This window comes from Patiria miniata, unplaced genomic scaffold (genome assembly GCF_015706575.1).
Source record: "Patiria miniata isolate m_02_andy unplaced genomic scaffold, ASM1570657v1 HiC_scaffold_24, whole genome shotgun sequence".
NCBI lineage: Eukaryota > Metazoa > Echinodermata > Asteroidea > Valvatida > Asterinidae > Patiria > Patiria miniata.
In genome coordinates this window covers 21664947-21687937 of record NW_024037063.1, presented here as the reverse complement: position 1 = coordinate 21687937, position 22991 = coordinate 21664947, and the positions used below count along the sequence as shown (strand labels likewise).

Below are 22991 nucleotides of genomic sequence, written 5' to 3'. Positions count from 1 at the left end.
GCCACATTTATGTCTTAAATGGTTTGTGTTCAAAATTCCGTAACTTAAAAAGGTACATGAGTAATTTGGATGATTCGTATTTCTGTGAAGGATCTATTGAATGAACCAAAACCCAATATTTGATTATTTGAGGAACTAATAATTGAATATGACATTTCTTACAAGGACAGAACAAAGTATAACACCCTACTTAATTGTATCCATCAGGAATGGTTTTGTGATACGCATTTAGAGGGTGATGATATTACAATTATTTTAAATTATAACCTTATCATGGCCAAGAAAATCCGTAAGTTTACTTACAACATTATGATTGATAAATTCATGTCAGAAAAGCAAAAGACCTTTAGGAATAGTGCTTTTAATATTAATTTGGAGAATGAAGACTTGGAGGTGATTCATACGCGCAATTGTAAATGTACTATTGAAACTAGACTGAGATCTGTTTATTTTAATTTGTTCCATGGGGTCATTGCCTTTAATAATTTTCATTTCAAAATTGGCAGAAAAGATTCCCCAAACTGCTCTTTTTGTGAAAAATATCCTGAAATTTCACTTCATGTGTTTTATGATTGTGAGTGTGTCACACCAATCTTGACAGACCTCCTTTGTTACATAAATTAAAAACTAAACGATTCTGTACAAATTAGGAAATTTGATACCACATAAAGCTTATTCTCGATCATAACCCCATCTAAAAACACGTTAAAATTGTGCAGCAGCAGGATTCCAGTCAAGCCAGTGAGTTTGGCGGTGTTGAGACATCATCTTTCATTGAAAAACAAACTTTTTAATTTTGCCGACGCGCATGGCTACGGCGACGCGCGCGCATACCAGAAACTGGAGACTTTTTTTTGGCCTTACTGGAGTCTTCTCCTTGGCTTCTCTCTTTAAATAAGTGTCTGTTTTTCCTAATTTTAGTATATTGTTCTTCAATTACCTTAATTTTGTGTGATACCTGTTTTTGTTTTCTAATGTATATTGCTTTTGCAAATCAATAAAACAAACGGTTCTGATATCAAAGCATTTACTTGCAAGTTATTGACCAGACGAGGTAAGTTATTAGATTTAGTATTAATTTGCTTGTGGATCTGCGATGGCAGGGGAAGATATATTGCTTCTCCGTTCAAATCACGATCATAATGAGCTTTGGGTTCCGGGCATTATGAATGAAGTGCAAGTTGAAGAACCATGAAAGCGTCATAAAGGTAGGCCAAGCCTACAATCCCCAGGAGGCACCAAGACGAACTCTCTCAATTCCAAAGAGTGAAAATTCACTCCATTCGAGTGAAGATTCACTCCCCCAGTCAGAAACTAGGGACTAGACATTTTAGAGTAAAATTTCTTCGACCAAAACAATCAATTTTTTTTAACTCGACTTCGACTAGAGTGGTTCTTTTTCAGACTTTTTCAATCTAAAATGAGAGTGATTTTTCACTCTGAAACATCTAGTCCCTAATTTCACTCTTTGGAATTTTATAGAGACAAAATGGTAAGTTTTGCCGCAAATTCCATAACGTTTGTAACCTTTGCATTTTATGATTTCATTTAATAGCTTGTTAACCTAAAATAAAAACCACAGCAACTTTGAGGTGGTCACAACTGATAGAGTTGACATTTTGATCCTTGCTTGTCGCTTTTAAGACAGTTGATTGTAATTGTCTTTTCATTCAAACCTGTTTTTTACTCGCAAAGTTTGCTGGGAGGAATATTGATCGACATTCCGTGAACATGTTGGACATGGATTACTTTTTGCTAATCCTAATCACACGTCCCACAAGTAAAGAGCAACTATTGTTTAATCAAACTCAAATTGTAACTCAAAACAAAAACAAATATCAACACAATGCAAAAACAATTTCCAAAATAAAAACATTTAATGGTAACACAAAGAAAATAATGAAAGAAAACTTAACACTAATGAAAACTTTATTTCAACATGTCAGAGGCCTAGAAATGCTGAAGGTTGGCAATCCATGTAAGTGTTGGTGCATGGCTGCACGCTGACAGCATGTGGGATATGGAGTTGATTTACTTCGTAAGGCTATCCTGGCTAGCTAAGATGCAACTTATGTCACACATGTCAATTTTTTTTAAAGCATCTATGACCTGACAAACCCATTACAAAAAGTTTTGACTTTAGCATCCTGCCTTCCATGAGATATGGCCATAATTGTCAAAACTTCAAAAATCCATATACATTTCATTTCATTTCATTTATTAATTTCACAGGTAAAAATTCAAGTACAGACAATAAGAACAGTAAAGAAAACAAAAACATGCACATACAGTTAGGAGAGAGAAGAAGAAGAAGAAAAAAAAAAAGGAGCACCCCTGATGGATTTTATACAATTACATGATGACATCATCATGACATCGCCTCAATTTTCATCTCTAACACATCCCTGTCAACATACGATACAAACTTTTATTTTTTGGGATATGGGTTTTAAAAATATGCTCCTTTAAGATGACATCACAGTACACATGATGTCGTCATGACAACGCCACATCACTATGCACAACATTAGTATGTGGTCTTTGTCTATCTTAAGTTTCGTAGGGATATGACTATGTTTTATGTCCAATGTACCGGGCACAAAAAAAAAGCATGAGCAAAGTCTAGGAGATTTGGGATACAACAAAATGAAGTAAACAAAAAATCTTCACAAAACTAAGGCTTTTCTGCAACTTTGTGGAAAAGTCTAAAAAGGAATCTGTCCAAGGCAGTACATACTGTTTTGTGGTTGAACTGTACAAGATCCGCCAACTGTTTCTAGGACTCCTGGGGCAGATGAAGAGCACAGAACTGCAGATCATATTCCCGGAAGGTCTGAACCCAGCGATGAATGTGCGCGGCGGACAGATAGCTGCACTCAGACGCCCAACCTGGTATCAAGATCACAGAAATCAAACATTAGCACCTGTATTACATTGTATTACCATTTTGGCGACTCGACTCAACTCGAGTCGAAAGGGTAACAGACTCGACTCAACTCAAGTCACTGCAAGCAAATGACTCGACTCAACTCCTTCCTGGTTGGTATGAACACGGAGCTCGTGTGGTTTTCGCGATTCAACTGCACAAAACACAGTAATATGCCAGACGGCGAAAAATCCAAAGAAATTCCGATTGAGACACTGATAAAACGTCGCAATCAAATTAGTTTTTTTCGGAGGTGTTTTTTCATCAAGTGTCTTGCCAAAATTTCCCAGTCCTATCTGATAAAACAATTATAGTCCTTTTTCTGTCGATTTATTGTTATATCTCCAATATCAAAAACTTATTTGTAACATAAAAAAGTGATTGAAAAGACATCCTCCGGTGAGCTGTTTTTACCCCAAAAGAGACTGGATACAATTCGGCCACAAGAGGGCGTGTTGTACGAGCTAAAGCACGGACATGCGCACAAACCTAATTGTCTCGTCATTGGTATACGTACGGTGGTTTGGTCAGTATCAAATCAGGGCATAAATGATTATTGTGCGCATGTGCAAGATATACCGCCCCTAAAGTGGTAACAAGCATTTTGATGGACATTTTGAAGGAAAAAAAAAAACCCAGGGTGATAACACCCTAAAAGCTGCCACCGCTGCAATGCTATCACATATTTTCCAACTCTGGAGGACTGGTATATACATTGCCAAAAATCGCTATAACGCTTGTTTTTGTCAAACTGGTACCGTACCGATGGCCAAATTGTTGGACCGAGGCTGATGGCGTAAAGGGCGTTGCCGACATACTTATCACAGTATGCCATTTATTTCGTGCAAGTTCCGTCGAAAAAATTATTGTGCACAGGCTAGGCCCAAAAATCCTATAGCGCCGCATATGTGAATATACGTACCGAATATATGCTTCAATTAACTGAATATCATCTTATATGCAACCTGATTTCCCACAAAATTATGATGAAAACTTGTTGTCAAGTTGTTGACTTTTTTTTAACCACGATAAGCTATGCGGAGATTCACGTGAGGGCGTCCTGAACACCGCGACTCAGCACTCTAAAATGGCGGCGGCTCGGCTCCGTGACGAACATAAACACAGCATTTGTGGGTCCACTGTATAATGTACTAATTCAAGCCCCATTGAAAACTGTGTAAAATCAACAAAGTTCAGGACCAAGTAACATGCGAGCCAACATCACTGGGGTTTCTCAAACAAAAATTAAATTATTGTCTTGTCTTTCATCTTTTCATTTCTTTTCAATTTTAGGTACATTAGCCAATTACATATTTAAATATTCACACCCAAATAAAATCACCGCCCGAAAAGTAATAGTTACCAAGCCTGCATGTAGCCATTTTACAAGTGGCATCCTTCCACTTTCTCAGGCAAATAGGACCCATTTTTCATCCGTGATTTTGTCACGCCTGCCCTCAGATGGAAGCCCAAAAACCAGGGAGTTGATCCTTGGGTATATTTACACAATTCCACCGTTTTTAAGCCAAACGGTCTCCGTTTTCAAAAGAAATTGTGGGGGCATGAATGATTTGGATGTTTCTTGTACTAGAAATGTGTAGTCATACAAGACCAAATTAAATTTGGTCTTGAATGTCAAGTTTTGGTTGAATTTAGCAGCATGATGTTACATTTGCTGGAGTTAAATTTCATTCCCCAGTATTACATGTATACATTTTTGGTTGTGGGTGTTCGACAATACCTCGAAATCCGAAAGGGGGGGGGGGGTCGATTCAATAGCCCATTTACCTTGTCAAAAAGTGTTATACCCCCATATCCCCCGGGATTTTTGCCCCTAGTCTTGGACCACTTTCCTTGAAACGGAGTTAGACACACAAAGGATGGGTCATTATGGTTCAGTTTATCATGTGAATCAAGGATTTTTGGAAGAACAGGAGATATAATTTCAGACAAAAATGGCTTAAGTGGTTTTTCAAGTCCCGTTTTGCTCTACTATCTTTTGAACAAAACATCTTATAATGAAACCAACTAAAAAGCTTTTGGAACGGTCCTCATCAACAATAGACATCAAGTTTGAATACTGCCCCCACTTTAAAAACATGCCCGATTCGACGTTACGTATTTTTTTGTGGGACAGACAACCTGTACACAATTTCTTTCGCCTAATTAAACATGTAGAACAACAGTCCTGGAAATTTGGGGAAAAGGGGATCAAGACATGGAAAAATGGGGTGAGCAGACTCTCCACCGCTGTTCCAGAGGCTCACATGCGTTTGTCCCCCACCCCTCCGATGTTTTTCTCCCAAACGTCATCCGCATGCATGGTTGTTTAGCGCCTTTTACGATACTTTCACGATACACACGCAGGTATATAATTATTTGTTTCCCTGGTTGGTTTACTGAACACGGAACTAGTGTGGTTTTCGCCATTCAACTGCACAATAAAACACAGTAATACGCCAGACCACGAAAAATCCAAAGAAACGTAAACGTGAACGTTATTTTCGTTCCGATTGAGAAAAGGCACAAAATCCTATAGCGCTGCATATGTGAATATACGTACCGAATTTTGCTTCGATTAACTGAATATCATCTTAAGAATGCAACCCGATTTCCCACAAAATTATGATGAAAACTTGTCAAGTTGTTGACTTTTTAACCACGATAAGCTGTGCGAAAATTCACATGAGGGCGTCCTGAACACTGCGACTCAGCACTCTAAAATGGCGGGGGCTCGGCTCCATGACGAACATAAACACGGCATATGTGTTCGAAATTCCGTAACTTGAAAAAGTACATGAGTGATTTGGATGATTCTTAAACATACAAGACCAAATTAAATTTGGTCTTGAATGACAAGTTTTGGTTGAATTTAGCAGCATGATGTTACATTTGCTGGAGTTAAATTTCATTCCCCAGTATACATGTATACATTTTTGGTTGTGGGTGTTCGACAATACCGCGAAATCCGATATTTTGTCCTCATCCAAAAAGGGGGGGGGGGGGGTCGATTCAATAGCCCATTACCCTTGTCAAAAAGTGTTGGGGGTTACATACCCCCGTCCCCCGGGATTTTTGCCCCTGGTCTTGGGCCACTTTCCTTGAAACGGAGTGAAACACACAAAGGATGGGTCATTATGGTTCAGTTTATCATTTGAATTAAGGATTTTTGGAAGAACAGGAGATATAATTTCAGACAAAAATGGCTTAAGTGGTTTTTCAAGTCCCGTTTTGCTCTACTATCTTTTGAACGAAACATCTTATAATGAAACCAACTAAAAAGCATTTGGAACGGTCCTCATCAACAATAATATTAGACATCAAGTTTGAATACAGCCCACACTTTTAAAAACATGCCCGATTCGAAGTTATATTTTTTTTGTGGGACAGACAACCTGTACACAATTTCTTCCGCCCAATTTAAACATGTAAAACAAAAGTCCTGGAAATTTTGGAAAAGGGGATCAAGACATGGGAAAAAATGGGGTGAGCAGACTATCCACCGCTGTTCCAGAGCCTAACATTCGCTTGGTCCCCCCCCCCCCCCGCCCGCGAATTTTTTTCTCCCAAACGTCATCAGCATGCATGGTTGTTTAGCGCCTTTTACGATACTTTCACGATACGCACGCAGGTATATAATTATTTGTTTCCTTGGTTGGTTTACTGAACACGGAGCTAGTGTGGTTTTCGCCATTCAACTGCACAATAAAACACAGTAATACGCCAGACCACGAAAAATCCAAAGAAACGTAAACGTGAACGTTATTTTTGTTCCGATTGAGACACTGATAAAAACGTCGCAATCAAATTAGTTTTTTCGGAGGTGTTTTTTCATCAAGTGTCTTGGCAACATTTCACAGTCCTATCTGATGAAAAAATTATAGTCCTTTTTCTGTCGATTTATTGTTATATCTCCAATATCAAAAACTTATTTGTAATATGAAAAAGTGATTGAAAAGACGTCCTCCGGTGAGCTGTTTTTACCCCAAAAGAGACTGGATACAATTCGGCCACAGGAGGGCGTGTTGTACGAGCAAAAAGCACGGACATGCGCACAAACCTAATGTTGCCCTGAAAACAGCGGTGGATTTGGTCAGTATCAAATCAGGGCATAAATGATTAGAGTGCGCATGCGCAAGATAAACCGCCCCTAAAGTGGTAACAAGCATTTTGATAGACATTTGAAACAAAACCAGGGTGATAGCGCCCTAAAAGCTGCCACCGCTGCAATGCTATCACATATTTTCCAACTCTGGAGATGTATACATTGCCAAAAATCGCCATATCTTTTGTTTTCCTCATTTGGTACCGGTGGCCAAGCTTTAAGACCAGGCCGATGGCCTAAAGGGCGTTGCACACATAATGATCACAGTATGCCATTTATTTCGTGCAAGTTCCGTCGAAAAAATTATTGTGCACAGGCTAGGCCCAAAAATCCTATAGCGCAGCATATGTGAATATACGTACCGAATATATGCTTCAATTAACTGAATATCATCTTAAGAATGCAACCTGATTTCAAACAAAATTATGATGAAAACTTGTCAAGTTGTTGACTTTTTTTTAACCACGATAAGCTGTGCGGCAATTCACGTGAGGGCGTCCTGAACAATGCGACTCAGCACTCTAAAATGGCGGCGGCTCGGCTCCATGACGAACATAAATACGTGATTTGTGTTCAAAATTCCGTAACTTGAAAAAGTACATGAGTTATTTGGATGATTCTTGTACATACAAGACCAAATTAAATTTGGTGTCAAGTTTTGGTTGAATTGAGCAGCATGATGTTACATTTGCTGGAGTTAAATTTCATTCCCCAGTATACATGTATACATTTTTGGTTGTGGGTGTTCGACAATACCTCGAAATCCGATATTTTGTCCTCATCCGAAAAGGGGGGGGGGGGGGGTTCGATTCAACAGCCCATTACCCTTGTCAAAAAGTGTTGGGGGTTACATACCCCACGTCCCCGGGATTTTCGCCCCTGGTCTTGGGCCACTTTCCTTGAAACGGAGTTAAACACACAAAGGATGGGTCATTATGGTTCAGTTTATCATTTGAATCAAGGATTTTTGGAAGAACAGGAGATATAATTTCAGACAAAAATGGCTTAGGTGGTTTTTCAAGTCCCGTTTTGCTCTACTATCTTTTGAACGAAACATCTTATAATGAAACCAACTAAAAAGCATTGGGAACGGTCCTCAGCAACAATTAGACATCAAGTTTGAATACTGCCCCCACTTTAAAAACATGCCCGATTCGACGTTACGTATTTTTTTTGTGGGACAGACAACCTGTACACAATTTCTTTCGCCTAATTAAACATGTAGAACAACAGTCCTGGAAATTTGGGGAAAAGGGGATCAAGACATGGAAAAATGGGGTGAGCAGACTCTCCACCGCTGTTCCAGAGGCTCACATGCGTTTGTCCCCCACCCCTCCGATGTTTTTTCTCCCAAACGTCATCCGCATGCATGGTTGTTTAGCGCCTTTTACGATACTTTCACGATACACACGCAGGTATATAATTATTTGTTTCCCTGGTTGGTTTACTGAACACGGAACTAGTGTGGTTTTCGCCATTCAACTGCACAATAAAACACAGTAATACGCCAGACCACGAAAAATCCAAAGAAACGTAAACGTGAACGTTATTTTCGTTCCGATTGAGAAAAGGCACAAAATCCTATAGCGCTGCATATGTGAATATACGTACCGAATTTTGCTTCGATTAACTGAATATCATCTTAAGAATGCAACCCGATTTCCCACAAAATTATGATGAAAACTTGTCAAGTTGTTGACTTTTTAACCACGATAAGCTGTGCGAAAATTCACATGAGGGCGTCCTGAACACTGCGACTCAGCACTCTAAAATGGCGGGGGCTCGGCTCCATGACGAACATAAACACGGCATATGTGTTCGAAATTCCGTAACTTGAAAAAGTACATGAGTGATTTGGATGATTCTTAAACATACAAGACCAAATTAAATTTGGTCTTGAATGACAAGTTTTGGTTGAATTTAGCAGCATGATGTTACATTTGCTGGAGTTAAATTTCATTCCCCAGTATACATGTATACATTTTTGGTTGTGGGTGTTCGACAATACCGCGAAATCCGATATTTTGTCCTCATCCAAAAAAGGGGGGGGGGGGGTCGATTCAATAGCCCATTACCCTTGTCAAAAAGTGTTGGGGGTTACATACCCCCGTCCCCCGGGATTTTTGCCCCTGGTCTTGGGCCACTTTCCTTGAAACGGAGTGAAACACACAAAGGATGGGTCATTATGGTTCAGTTTATCATTTGAATTAAGGATTTTTGGAAGAACAGGAGATATAATTTCAGACAAAAATGGCTTAAGTGGTTTTTCAAGTCCCGTTTTGCTCTACTATCTTTTGAACGAAACATCTTATAATGAAACCAACTAAAAAGCATTTGGAACGGTCCTCATCAACAATAATATTAGACATCAAGTTTGAATACAGCCCACACTTTTAAAAACATGCCCGATTCGAAGTTATATTTTTTTTGTGGGACAGACAACCTGTACACAATTTCTTCCGCCCAATTTAAACATGTAAAACAAAAGTCCTGGAAATTTTGGAAAAGGGGATCAAGACATGGAAAAAAATGGGGTGAGCAGACTATCCACCGCTGTTCCAGAGCCTAACATTCGCTTGGTCCCCCCCCCGCCCGCGAATTTTTTTCTCCCAAACGTCATCAGCATGCATGGTTGTTTAGCGCCTTTTACGATACTTTCACGATACGCACGCAGGTATATAATTATTTGTTTCCTTGGTTGGTTTACTGAACACGGAGCTAGTGTGGTTTTCGCCATTCAACTGCACAATAAAACACAGTAATACGCCAGACCACGAAAAATCCAAAGAAACGTAAACGTGAACGTTATTTTTGTTCCGATTGAGACACTGATAAAAACGTCGCAATCAAATTAGTTTTTTCGGAGGTGTTTTTTCATCAAGTGTCTTGGCAACATTTCACAGTCCTATCTGATGAAAAAATTATAGTCCTTTTTCTGTCGATTTATTGTTATATCTCCAATATCAAAAACTTATTTGTAATATGAAAAAGTGATTGAAAAGACGTCCTCCGGTGAGCTGTTTTTACCCCAAAAGAGACTGGATACAATTCGGCCACAGGAGGGCGTGTTGTACGAGCAAAAAGCACGGACATGCGCACAAACCTAATGTTGCCCTGAAAACAGCGGTGGATTTGGTCAGTATCAAATCAGGGCATAAATGATTAGAGTGCGCATGCGCAAGATAAACCGCCCCTAAAGTGGTAACAAGCATTTTGATAGACATTTGAAACAAAACCAGGGTGATAGCGCCCTAAAAGCTGCCACCGCTGCAATGCTATCACATATTTTCCAACTCTGGAGATGTATACATTGCCAAAAATCGCCATATCTTTTGTTTTCCTCATTTGGTACCGGTGGCCAAGCTTTAAGACCAGGCCGATGGCCTAAAGGGCGTTGCACACATAATGATCACAGTATGCCATTTATTTCGTGCAAGTTCCGTCGAAAAAATTATTGTGCACAGGCTAGGCCCAAAAATCCTATAGCGCAGCATATGTGAATATACGTACCGAATATATGCTTCAATTAACTGAATATCATCTTAAGAATGCAACCTGATTTCAAACAAAATTATGATGAAAACTTGTCAAGTTGTTGACTTTTTTTAACCACGATAAGCTGTGCGGCAATTCACGTGAGGGCGTCCTGAACAATGCGACTCAGCACTCTAAAATGGCGGCGGCTCGGCTCCATGACGAACATAAATACGTGATTTGTGTTCAAAATTCCGTAACTTGAAAAAGTACATGAGTTATTTGGATGATTCTTGTACATACAAGACCAAATTAAATTTGGTGTCAAGTTTTGGTTGAATTGAGCAGCATGATGTTACATTTGCTGGAGTTAAATTTCATTCCCCAGTATACATGTATACATTTTTGGTTGTGGGTGTTCGACAATACCTCGAAATCCGATATTTTGTCCTCATCCGAAAAGGGGGGGGGGGGGTTCGATTCAACAGCCCATTACCCTTGTCAAAAAGTGTTGGGGGTTACATACCCCACGTCCCCGGGATTTTCGCCCCTGGTCTTGGGCCACTTTCCTTGAAACGGAGTTAAACACACAAAGGATGGGTCATTATGGTTCAGTTTATCATTTGAATCAAGGATTTTTGGAAGAACAGGAGATATAATTTCAGACAAAAATGGCTTAGGTGGTTTTTCAAGTCCCGTTTTGCTCTACTATCTTTTGAACGAAACATCTTATAATGAAACCAACTAAAAAGCATTGGGAACGGTCCTCAGCAACAATTAGACATCAAGTATGAATACTGCCCCCACTTTTAAAAAATGCCCGATTCGAAGTTATATTTTTTTTGTTGGACAGACAACCTGTACACAATTCGTCACCATTTTCACGAAGAGCCACATATGTCAAAAATTACAACTTTTTCGATTTTGTTTTTTTCACTATTTTGCATTGAAACAATGTACTTAACCATTTTGACATGTTTCTGAAAGCAAAACATCATTAATTTCTAAGTTACATTAATGTTGCAAGGGACAAACATCTTGATAAATGCATTTTGCGTTTTCACGAAGAGCCACATACATTTTTGCCCTTTCAACGCGTAGAAAACCCATTGCACGGAAATACGTAAAAGTAGGGAAAATGAGATTTGCGTTTTCACGAAGAGCCACATATCGTCGCAGAGCTGACAAACCGACGAATAAGCAAAAACCTTGTTTGGAGTAATTCGCGTTTGAAGTTGGACACTTCTCCGGGCGCCGTATTTTACCCTTAATGTTTCGATAAAAAAAATGTTAGTATATATTCTGAATAAAATATGAAACTAAGTATCCACCAGGTCACTTATTTAATCAGAGAAGTTGTGCGATATGATTTTATTTGATCGTAAACGCATTCGTCAGTTTGTCAAATTACATTAATCTGCAATATCCGGTTGTTCTTCACACTGTTTTTATGCTATTCGTCAGTTTGTCGGATCGCGCGTGCACACACGCGCAATCCGACAAACTGACGAATAACATTCGTTGGTACTTTGAACGCACACCTTACATAAGCTGGTTACCAGCGAAATGTTTGTATGCTATTCGTCAGTTTGTCGGATCGCGCGTGCACGCACGCGCAATCCGACAAACTGACGAATAACATTCGTTGGTACTTGGAACGCACACCTTACATAAGCTGGTTACCAGCGAAATTTCGTATTCGTCACTATGTCAAATTATGGATTTGTTTTTGTGAGTGATTCGCCACAAGGGGGGCTCTGAATCTCAAAATCCAGACAAATATTAAGAATTTTGGCATAAATACTTGAAAGAGCAACCTTCATAAAGCCTAAAAATAACAAAAAGTCGAAATCGCCAAAATGGTCGATTCGCCGGTTTGTCAGCTCTGCGACGATATCTTTGTTACATTTCAGCTACGCGCGTGCGCTCACGCGCGCCTATTAATGGAAATACACGTTGAACAGAAAGGGCCAATATCTCGGAAACCTGAATTTGCGTTTTCAGGAAGAGCCACATATCTTTATTCATAAATTTTCACTTATTAACTGCTGTATTAAGACTTATAACCGGGTTCATGTAAAACTTCAGCTTTCGTAGAATCGTGTGATGGTTTTCTTGCTGCACAAAGTTGTTGCAAAATGGTATATTTTGCAGTTTTAAAATATGAGAAACTTCTTTTGCAATTTTCTCGAAAACGCCTTTTCTTTAAAATCCACATATGTGGCTCTTCGTGAAAACGGTGACGAATTTCTTCCGCCCAATTTAAACATGTAAAACAACAATCCTGGAAAGTTTGGGAGAGGGGATCAAGACATGGAAAAAAATGGGGTGAGCAGACTATCCACCGCTGTTCCAGAGGCTCACATTCGCTTGGCCCCCCCCCCCCCGACCGCCCGCGAATTTTTTTCTCCCAAACGTCATCCGCATGCATGGTTGTTTAGCGCCTTATACGATACTTTCACGATACGCACGCAGGTATATAATTATTTGTTTCCCTGGTTGGTTTACTGAACACGGAGCTAGTGTGGTTTTCGCCATTCAACTGCACAATAAAACACAGTATACGCCAGACGACGACAAATTCAAAGAAACGTAAACGTGAACGTTATTTTCGTTCCGATTGAGACACTGATAAAACGTCGCAATCAAATTAGTTTTTTTCGGAGGTGTTTTTTTCATCAAGAGTCTTGGCAAAATTTCACAGTCCTATTTGATGAAAAAATTATAGTCCTTTTTCTGTCGATTTATTGTTATATCTCCAATATCAAAAACTTATTTGTAATATGAAAAAGTGATTGAAAAGACGTCCTCCGGTGAGCTGTTTTTACTCCAAAAGAGACTGGATACAATTCGGCCACAAGAGGGCGTGTTGTACGAGCAAAAAGCACGGACATGCGCACAAACCTAATGTTGCCCTGAAAAGAGCGGTGGATTTGGTCAGTATCAAATTAGGGCATAAATGATTATAGTGCGCATGCGCAAGGTAAACCGCCCCTAAAGTGGTAACAAGCATTTTGATAGACATTTGAAACAAAACCAGGGTGATTGCACCCTAAAAACTGCCACCGCTGCAATGCTATCACATATTTTCCAACTCTGGAGGTGTATACATTGCCAAAATCGGCTATAACGTTGTTTTCCTCATTTGGTACCGGTGGTCAAGCGTTAGGACCAGCCTGATTGGCTAAAGGGCGTTGCACACATAATTATCACAGTATGCCATTTATTTCGTGCAAGTTCCGTCGAAAAAATGATTGTGCACAGGCTAGGCCAAAAGATCCTATAGCGCCGCATATGTGAATATACGTACCGAATATATGCTTCAATTAACTGAATATCATCTTAAGAATGCAACCTGATTTCCCACAAAATTATGATGGAAACTTGAGCGCGTCCTGAACACTGCGACTCAGCACTCTAAAATGCCGGCGGCTCGGCTCCATGACGAACATAAACATGGCATTCGTGTTAAATTCCGTAACTTGAAAAAGTACACGAGCACGGAAGACGGACAGTGCCACTCAATAAGTGTGAATATATTTTTTTGGTACATGTGAAAATATTTTTTGTACATCGGCCGCCACTTATTATCTGGCGGCTGGCACTTATTATTATTAAAAGTAAAAGAAAGCGGAGCTTCTGAACCCAATAGAGCAAAGAAGAGGGTGAAAAGGCAAAGGTGGCTGATGGGGTGGTGGTGGTGGGTTAAGTTTCATGGGCAAACAAAAATGTCTCTTTCCCGGTCAGAGGTGGAATCATAAATGACGCGCCGCCAAACTATTGCGTGCTATCTACATGTACGCAAAAGAACTTTCCACCAATGACCGCCAGTTATTCACGCGTTTAGCGTGTGACGTAATCGTAAACTATCACATCAGGGATCTTCTCAAAATTCTCGAGGTGTCCGCGCGTCCATAAACCTGATTAAACTGCGCTTAATCATCATTTATAGTCAATGGTATTGGTTTCTAATAGGTTAGTGGGGTTTTCTTTCCAGGCGACACCTAACCGTCCCAAAAAGTGCACCGTTGCCGAAAGTCCGCTATAGGGGATCCCATAAAAGCGCGTCTTTTTCTCAGTTTCTTTATTAAACAAATGAAGATCGAAGATTATTTGACTTTGGCAAAACTTAATAAATGTCCGTCAGTTTCATTTTAACGCATTCAGCAGGGCAGTCTTTCCCCTAACTCAAATTAAAATATAATTTGGAGAGTCATTCTTGATGTAAGACATCATTATGTCCTGAACAAAATTTAATCTGAAGGGGAAATGGTGAACTTTTGACATGTTCGACATGTAATTTACGATATTTCAAAATAATACTTGTCTTTTTTGGGTTGGATGTCTAATCATAAAGAATCCAGTAAAGATATTTCCAAAAACAAAACTTCCTCCAAATGTCCACGTTTTCTGAACATAAATTTTTGTATACAAAGCACAATATTGAACTACCTTTTGTTCTGCACCTCCACCTTTCAATCACAACCATGTCATATTAATCTACGCGCAAAGTACAGACGCAAGAATGCACAGCACTTTAAGTACATTTTGAACCAAAAGTGCACTTTCAATGCATGTATTTTAAGCAGGGCCAAACTGTTCACCCTGGATAAAGTTTTTACATTTTGTACAATTACTCTTGTTTTAATTTTATGTAATATGGCATGATCGAGATTCGTACATAGGTTAAATTGTGTGGTGAATAAAATCAAATCTCTGCTTTGCAGTGTAGGGATGCAACCCTGCAAATAAATTTCCATAGACTAGTGCTAAATGCCCATACTTCAAAATTCTTTTAAAAATACTCAGAACTCTCACAGGTATTCAAGCTGCACAGAAAAATGATGATCAACATATGTCATCTTTCGTTATCTTTTCATTTTTTTGTGGGTTGACCATTGACTTTTTGAGATATTGTCACCCAAAGAAGACGACCCCTATTTTCCCCAAAGCGGACAAGTAGCCATCTTGAAAAACGATCCCTCCACAACATGGCAAAATAGCACCACTTTCGAGCCCAATAGCATCCAAAATGCTAAAAATTGGAAGCCCCAAGTCAAGGCTAGAGGTTCATTACCATATCTCTTCAATCCCCAATTTTATGGCGCTCAGAACTCTCTAATATAGAATATTTTGAGGGTATAACTTTTATTCATGAGCTCGGCGGATGGATTTAGGGCCTATTTACCGGTGTGCACCCGTAGGCAAATTTTGTGTCTCCTTACAATAGATCAAGATATGTAGGAAACACTGTATTTAAAATAATGATTTGAGCTAATCTGCGTATTTTTGCACAAAATGTGTTACTTTTTCAGTATCTATGTAGCTTCAATTTAATCAGTGACCCTGCAAACCATGGGTTTGGATTGACACCTCATTTGATAGTATTAAGCAAATTCATGAGGAGATAGGGATATAAGTTTGATCGATAATGGCGGATTCTAATTTGCATATTATGCATAAAATAAATAAATTATTGAAAAACAGTATTAATATTTGTTTACCCCCAAACATGATGGGCACCTCCAAGTTTGGATGAAGTTTTGTAGAGATGAATGCAAAACTTATTTTATATTTTATTGTTTATAAAAGGGAATGTACAACATTTGCTTTTGCTTCAATTTTCAGAAATAAATGGATTTGGAGGACTGGTATGTTATAGAAAATATTGTTGAACGGACTTGTTTCACGTTTTGGGCTTGTAGATTGAAAACCTATCATATACTTGCCGTCTAGTTCCCTGACCCCACTTAAGATGAAACGGAGCAATGGGAATTGTAAGGTCAGAGAATCAGTCTAGCAGGGCCAAGCAGGCTTGTACCCCTTCGCAGGTGTGTAATCAATTGCAAAGAAAAGTCTTAATAACTTTACATGAAAAATTAAAAACAGTTTTGAAAAAAGCCAGTTTTCTCCAATGCTGGTCGGTCGACCAGCGTTGGAAAAATACAACTTTTCTTGAAAACGTCAGCACACCAGGAGCAATGATTTTGCAGGATGCTTTAGACTCTCAGTCCCTAACAATTCAGTAAGGGTTTTCGAGATAATTTGATCATTTCGTTTTATGTTTGCAAATGTTGTATTTTCCCTTTAAAAAAGAAATGCTCAAGGGTGCCAAGGCGGCACCCGTCGGAATATTGATCTACAATGTCCAAATGACAAGAAAAGGCAAAAACATTCCGTCTAAAAAAATCCTGGATCCGCGCCTGATTATCATTATCGAGGGTTGATTATCATTATTGAGGGGCTTCCGCCGTGCGCGCGTCACAGCCGATGGCATCTTTATAGCCCGCCAGTCGACCAGCAATCTAGCTAGCCCGATCAGGGGATGCTTCGTGGACTTGTGGGCGGCATACGATCACCTACACCGCCCCACCCTGTGGAAGATGCTGCGTGTGAGGCTAGGCAAGGAGGCGGACAAGATCATGGACATCATCGAGGCGACCTATGAGCAATCGGAGGCCAACCTTGACGGCACGCCCAGCCCCGATCCACCGCGGCGTGCGACAAGGAGCCGTGGAGTCATGTGTGCTATTCAATTATGCGCTCGACCTCGTAATGCGCGTGGCACTACACCAGATCGAGCGCGAGTATCCCGGAGCTGGAGTGCAACACCGATATGACATCACCAACAAGTGTACAAACAGGATGCAGCGGGCAGAACATGCTGCGAGAGGCGAGGCTGTGACCACAGTGATCACCTATGCTGATGACATACTTATGCTGGGACAAACACGCGAGGAGTTGCAGGGCATGATGAATGTCCTTTACCTGACGTTCAAGAACTATGGGCTCACCGTGGCAGGGGACAAGACGGTCAGCATGTCCTGGAACACGCCTGAGGAGACGCGCAACAGCAAGAGCTTGATCACAGTCGGAGGGGAGGACCTGGGCAATGTCCGGACCTTCAAGTACCTCGGGCACGTGCTAGCCGACGACCCAAACAAGCCGCAACACATCACTCAGAAGATCAGCTCTGCACGGGCAAAGTGGGCGGAAATATAGGGTGTCCTGACGGACAAGGAGTTGAAGATGACAACACGGGTCCGGATGCTGGAGGCGATGGTGCGCAGCAGACTAGTCTATGCAGTGCAAACCGAACGACTCCGAGCCTCCGAACAAGACAAGCTTGACAGCCTGTGGATGAATTTCTGCAGAAAGCTAGTCAAAGGCAGGTTCAGCAAGAAGAAGAACATGGACGGTGAGGACACCTACGTGTACAAGTATAACGCCAGTGAGATACTGCAAATCTGCCGGACATCCCAAGCGAGCGAGTTTTGTCTAAAACAGCACGTCAAGTACATGGCGCACATTACTCGCATGCCCAACTCAAGCGAGCAGAAACAGTGGCTGTTCACCGAGGCTGAGCATATATACACCCGAAACCAGTGGATTGCCCTTGGCCAGGACCTAGGCGGACTGGACGAAATGCAAGTTAGGCGCATTCTCTTCAACCGAGAAGAGCTCAATGCATGGCTTCGGCGCCACGAATCACAATGGACGTAAAACGTCTGCGAGTGACAACACCCATAATGATGATGATTGAATATTTAGGGAGCAAACTCACCGCAAATCCAAAATGTCTTGGGAGATTTTGGATCTCAATCTTGAAGATCTCTGAGGTGAAGTGCTGTTGCATCAGATAGTGATAAGGATCCGTTATGGCAGCACCAGTCACCGTACATCAGAGATGCTGGTGGAAGTCAAGATCTGATGCACAAATGAACAGATTAAAAAAATTGATATGGCTAGAGCTATATTGTCTAGGTCTTTACCCATGACAATTACATAGCAACAATCTGATGATAGCCGTAGCCATAGCTCTAGAAGCCCGTTTCAGACACAACCTAATAAGTAGCAGATCAACAAAGTTGCAAGTTATGCATTATGCATCTGATTCCAAATGTATACCAATCTTTGTGCATACATGTTGGGGTTTGAACCCCGGACAACTACAAAGTTAGCCAAGTAGCATCACATAACTCAGTTTATAAGTGGCGGCGCCACCAGATAATAAGTGGCGGCCGCCACATAGTAAGTGGGCGGTCGCTGTACAAAAAAATATTTTCACAAGTACCAAAAAAATATATTATATATTATTGAGTGGCACTATCCGTCTTCCGTACATGAGTGATTTGGATGATTCTTGTAGTAGAAATGTATAGTCAAACAAGACCAGACCAAATTAAATTTGGTCTTGAATGACAAGTTTGGGTTGAATTTAGCAGAAATTCTAACCCAAACAATTGGTTATAGAACAACCCAAGTTTGGGTACCTAGTTCTAGTTTTCACCCTTTGTTGGGTAAAATTAACCCAGGCAATTTTTCAGTATATTCTCCCTCCTCATGCTACTGTATTTTTTCTGTTTACACAAAGGTAAGTTTGATGATGCTGCGAGTACAGCGCTTCACCTCGAGTGTTAACAGTCTGAGATACATGCAGTCGAAATGTTCTCTTTGAAGGTATTTGTGATAGTGATAAGGTCACAGTCCGCGTTTGATACCTTATTTTCACTCGTAGGTAAATCAGGGAGGTTATAGTCCGAGAGCCCAGTGAGGTTTAATTAGATATTGCACACAAAAGGTTTGATGATGGCAGCGAGTAGGTGGGGGCGTCTAACCTTCGAAACCGTCGTTCTTAAAGTGTCACCCCCCGTGCATTTGGGAGGGGGCACCGCCTAAAGACCCCCAAAATTGACTTTTAATTAGAATATCGCGCACAAGCACGATTCTAACGTGAACAGATAGGCCTAGTATTCGATTAACTATCAATAACCAATAGTTTAAGAATGAGAAATCCCGTGCATTACATGCTTAAGAATAGCCTAATTAGTGCTAATTCTTCACCTTTAATTAGAATTTTGAGCACAAGAGCAAAACCTTCACTAAAAGCTAATTAACGTCACCAAAATGCAAGATCCGCAACTTAAGAATGGATTTTCCCGTGAATTTTGTGCTTAAGAACGAGTTAAAGTTCAATAATTAGACGCCCGCTAAGAATGAGTTTTTCATGTGTTTGATTAGAATGTTGAGCACAACGATCATTCCAACACCAAACGAAAGTGTATGAGTCAGCGTTTGCAAAATTTCAACTTAAGAATAAAAAATCTCATGCAAAATCTACTTAAGAACAGCTTAATTACCGCTAATTACTATTGTATGGTACGGAGGCCGATTTCTGCACGCCTTAAATAGTGAAAACGTAAGTGTTATTGCAAAATAACACGGAACACTTGTAAATAGATGAACTCTTTCGTGAACCAGCGCAACAGGATTGAGACAAGCGCATCAGATATGTTTCTCAGTCCCAGATTCATGTCGTATCATCATTTATGCAATGAACGACCTTCAATGAGATGATATGAAGAAACAAGTGGCGTCAGGTTGCAACATTTTTTCCGAAAAGAAATCAAGCAGTAGGATATGAACCAAAGACTTTTCAATTCATTCAAGGATAAAGGCTACACCATGGAACAAAAGAGGAATCAAACTTGCTACTTACTTTATCATCAATGGTGTAAATCTTAGTCAGCACAACTCTGTCAATCAGTGGAGGTTGATCCATGTCTCAATGGTGTGCTCGATTGATTGCCTGGTCCACTGCTTCGTTACCACCCAAATATCTCCCCAACTAAGAGAACTATCTCAGACTGGTTGATTTCGATCAGCTGTTTGAGCAAAAATAACAAAACAGGAATAACAGTAATCACAAGGAAACGAAACATTTTCTATCTTTGTGCAGTTCTCTCTTGAAGGGAATAAATTGTATTCTGTTTTTTTACATGGCCTTTCTGCTTACACATTGGAAGCTACGGCAACAGTTGAAAATATGTTACAACGAGTTGCAATACGACGGCTGTTTCTTGTAAAATGGATTCGCTCAGACTGTATGGTTACACATTATTATACTATCGGTTGAGAGATTGTACAAAAAACAGCCGTCACATTGCAACCTGCATGCCGGATCGACAAGATCAATATGGGCGATTCCAGAGTCACTCGCATTTCACTTTTTTGCATCCTTTTTCCAATCTTAGTGGTGTACTTTTTACAAAAAAGAGAATTCATTTTTGGTTTGGAAATACTCAATATAGGCCTATAAGGCATCAACCGTATGGTATTATGAAAATTAAATGATACTAAATATGAGCATGGCATTGTTGGACAAAACCGTCCGTGACTCGCATTTCGTGAAAAGTGCGTGCCAAAAATTGTCTTGGTTTTAATTGAAAAATTTCCTCAAACCAAATGGACCACAACCAAATGTACTAGATACCTAACATACTAAATGAGGGTAACAAAATATATTCAACAACTAACTGTATTGGAGGGGAAAAGTCTTAGCTAAGTCTTTTCAAACAGCCTTTATAAACTTTTTCAGTGTGCTCAAAATACTAATTGCAATGAAAATAAGTCAGGTGTGTTTACAAACACAAATGCCCCGCAACCGTGACTGTTCCCATGACATAACACCACTCTTTTAACATCAACTTACACTTACCGTACCTTGGTCACATGGAACGTTCATTGACAGCATTAGTGTCTTCTGTAGGTTTTATATGAATTAATCCCTAATCCCTTTGATCTCAGAATAAATACAAGATTTTTATTGTTTAAGCCACTGTGACCTTGACCCTTGACCTTTCGGCTCCAAATGCAAAAAGACAAGATATGTCGGGACACACACACACACACACCCATACTTGTTTCACATGACTAGTGTGGACTTTACATTGCTTTCGTGTAGTTAAGAAAAACCAGTGAAAAAACTCATTTTTCTCAAACTGTGAAAACTCTTTCAACCCAATTTTTTTTCTATGATTCCCTTTAGTGTTTCTCTTCATTCTGCTACAGATAAACCTAACCCAAAAATGCCTCTAAACCTGTTTTCCAGAAATGGGGAAACACTGTGTGGACGTGGGGTAAGTCCACACAACGTCGGTGCTACCTACATTATGTGGACGTCTTTTGTTCGGAAGTCCACACTGCGTATGTAAGACAAACTCACACACCCACACCGTCGTGTTTTACTATACCCCTGAGGACAACCTATTGTGTTTCCCTTTGTCCCTCTAATGTAACACTTTCCCATAGACTAAGCACATAACCGTACAATCGAGGACCGGTTTTAACAATAGGCACCGTCGTCTGAGGATCAAAGGCTCCTTTGTGCTCCTTTTGTTGTCTGTCCTCGAGCGTATATACAATACAAGAGCACCCACCCACACACACACCCACACACCCACCCACCCACGGAAGGACAAGGCGGAAACAGTATGCCCCTTCGGCTTCGCGGCGGGGCATAAAAAGTATTTTAAGTTACTGGGGAAAAATGCTGTCACACGCATTTCCGTCACTCGCATTTCAGTTAGTCCATTAAAAACCACCTGCATTCATGCACTTTCTGGCCATTAGTTTTGAGTTCTGATGCAATTTTGATTAAACAAAATTGCCAGAGCATACATGTGTACAATATCTCAACAGTACGGAGAGTTACATATGATTCAGTCAACCAGACAACTGATCAGTGAGATGTGAGACATTTTTAAAAACAGCTGGAAAACAATCCGTGGCGACGACTTATAAATCAAGTCCCTGTTAAAACAAACGGAAACATGCCCATGTGCATGCACAAGAACCTCATGGGTGCGTGTGGTGGGAAAATAAAAAAAGATCTTTGGGAAAAAATGAAGTGGGAATGTTTAAGGTTGTAACAGCTAGCTGCTTTGTTTTTTGCTTGAATTCTCTTTCGCAGAATGAAACTTTTTTCTTTCCACTCATTTATTTAAAATGTAGGGCCCCAACAAGCTGCTACATGTAAGGCTCCAATAATTTGTTAAAGGCACACAGGATCATTTGCATTAATCCCAAAAGTAATCTACTGGTGCTGATTTTTTATCAAAAATTGGCTTATTTGGCGTAAAAAAATCACACTGACCATACTAAACACCCCGTGAAATTATTCTGTCCAGCTTGCTGTCATTAAGAAGAAACAAAGAATTGTATTGGTGATTTTCCAATGATTAGTCAATTCTTGACTGATTTTGCGAAATATACAGAGTGCTATGGACGAAATTGTGTTTTGTGATTAAAAGGTTTGTGCACGCACCGTGATTTTTCACTGTTTTCACACAAAGTGTATATGGCCATTTTCACAATCAGTGGTGTAACTTTGAAATGTTGAGGTTTTGGTCTATATTTCTTGAACCAGAGTATAGAATTCTTAGATTTTTGGTCCTACAACTATCCTGGGTAAAGGCTACCTAGGGTAGCTTAACAAAGTTCCCGTGTTTCTTCATATGGATATCTCAGACCCCAGAAGGGGCTCAATCCTACCACTTGGAGTGGTCCGTTTTTAGGCAAAAAAAAAAAATAATATTCGGTCTCTGGTCAGACCAAAGTTCTGGAATTGACGCGGCCACGCAGTTTTTTTTTTCTTCTAGCTTGGATTGTACAGACAAGGTGGGGTGCTATTTTACTTTTTTGGTG

The 22991-nt window shown here is 40.1% G+C and overlaps 1 long non-coding RNA gene across 1 annotated transcript; it reads right to left on the bottom strand.

Annotated features, from left to right (window-relative positions):
* Positions 1-1704: 1704 nt before the first annotated feature.
* LOC119732727 lies at positions 1705-20155 on the bottom strand. Its single transcript, XR_005271589.1, has 3 exons — positions 20005-20155; positions 18070-18212; positions 1705-2889 (listed from the first exon to the last, which is right to left on the bottom strand). It is a non-coding gene; the product is annotated as an uncharacterized LOC119732727 (long non-coding RNA).
* Between the last annotated feature and the right edge of the window lie 2836 nt (positions 20156-22991).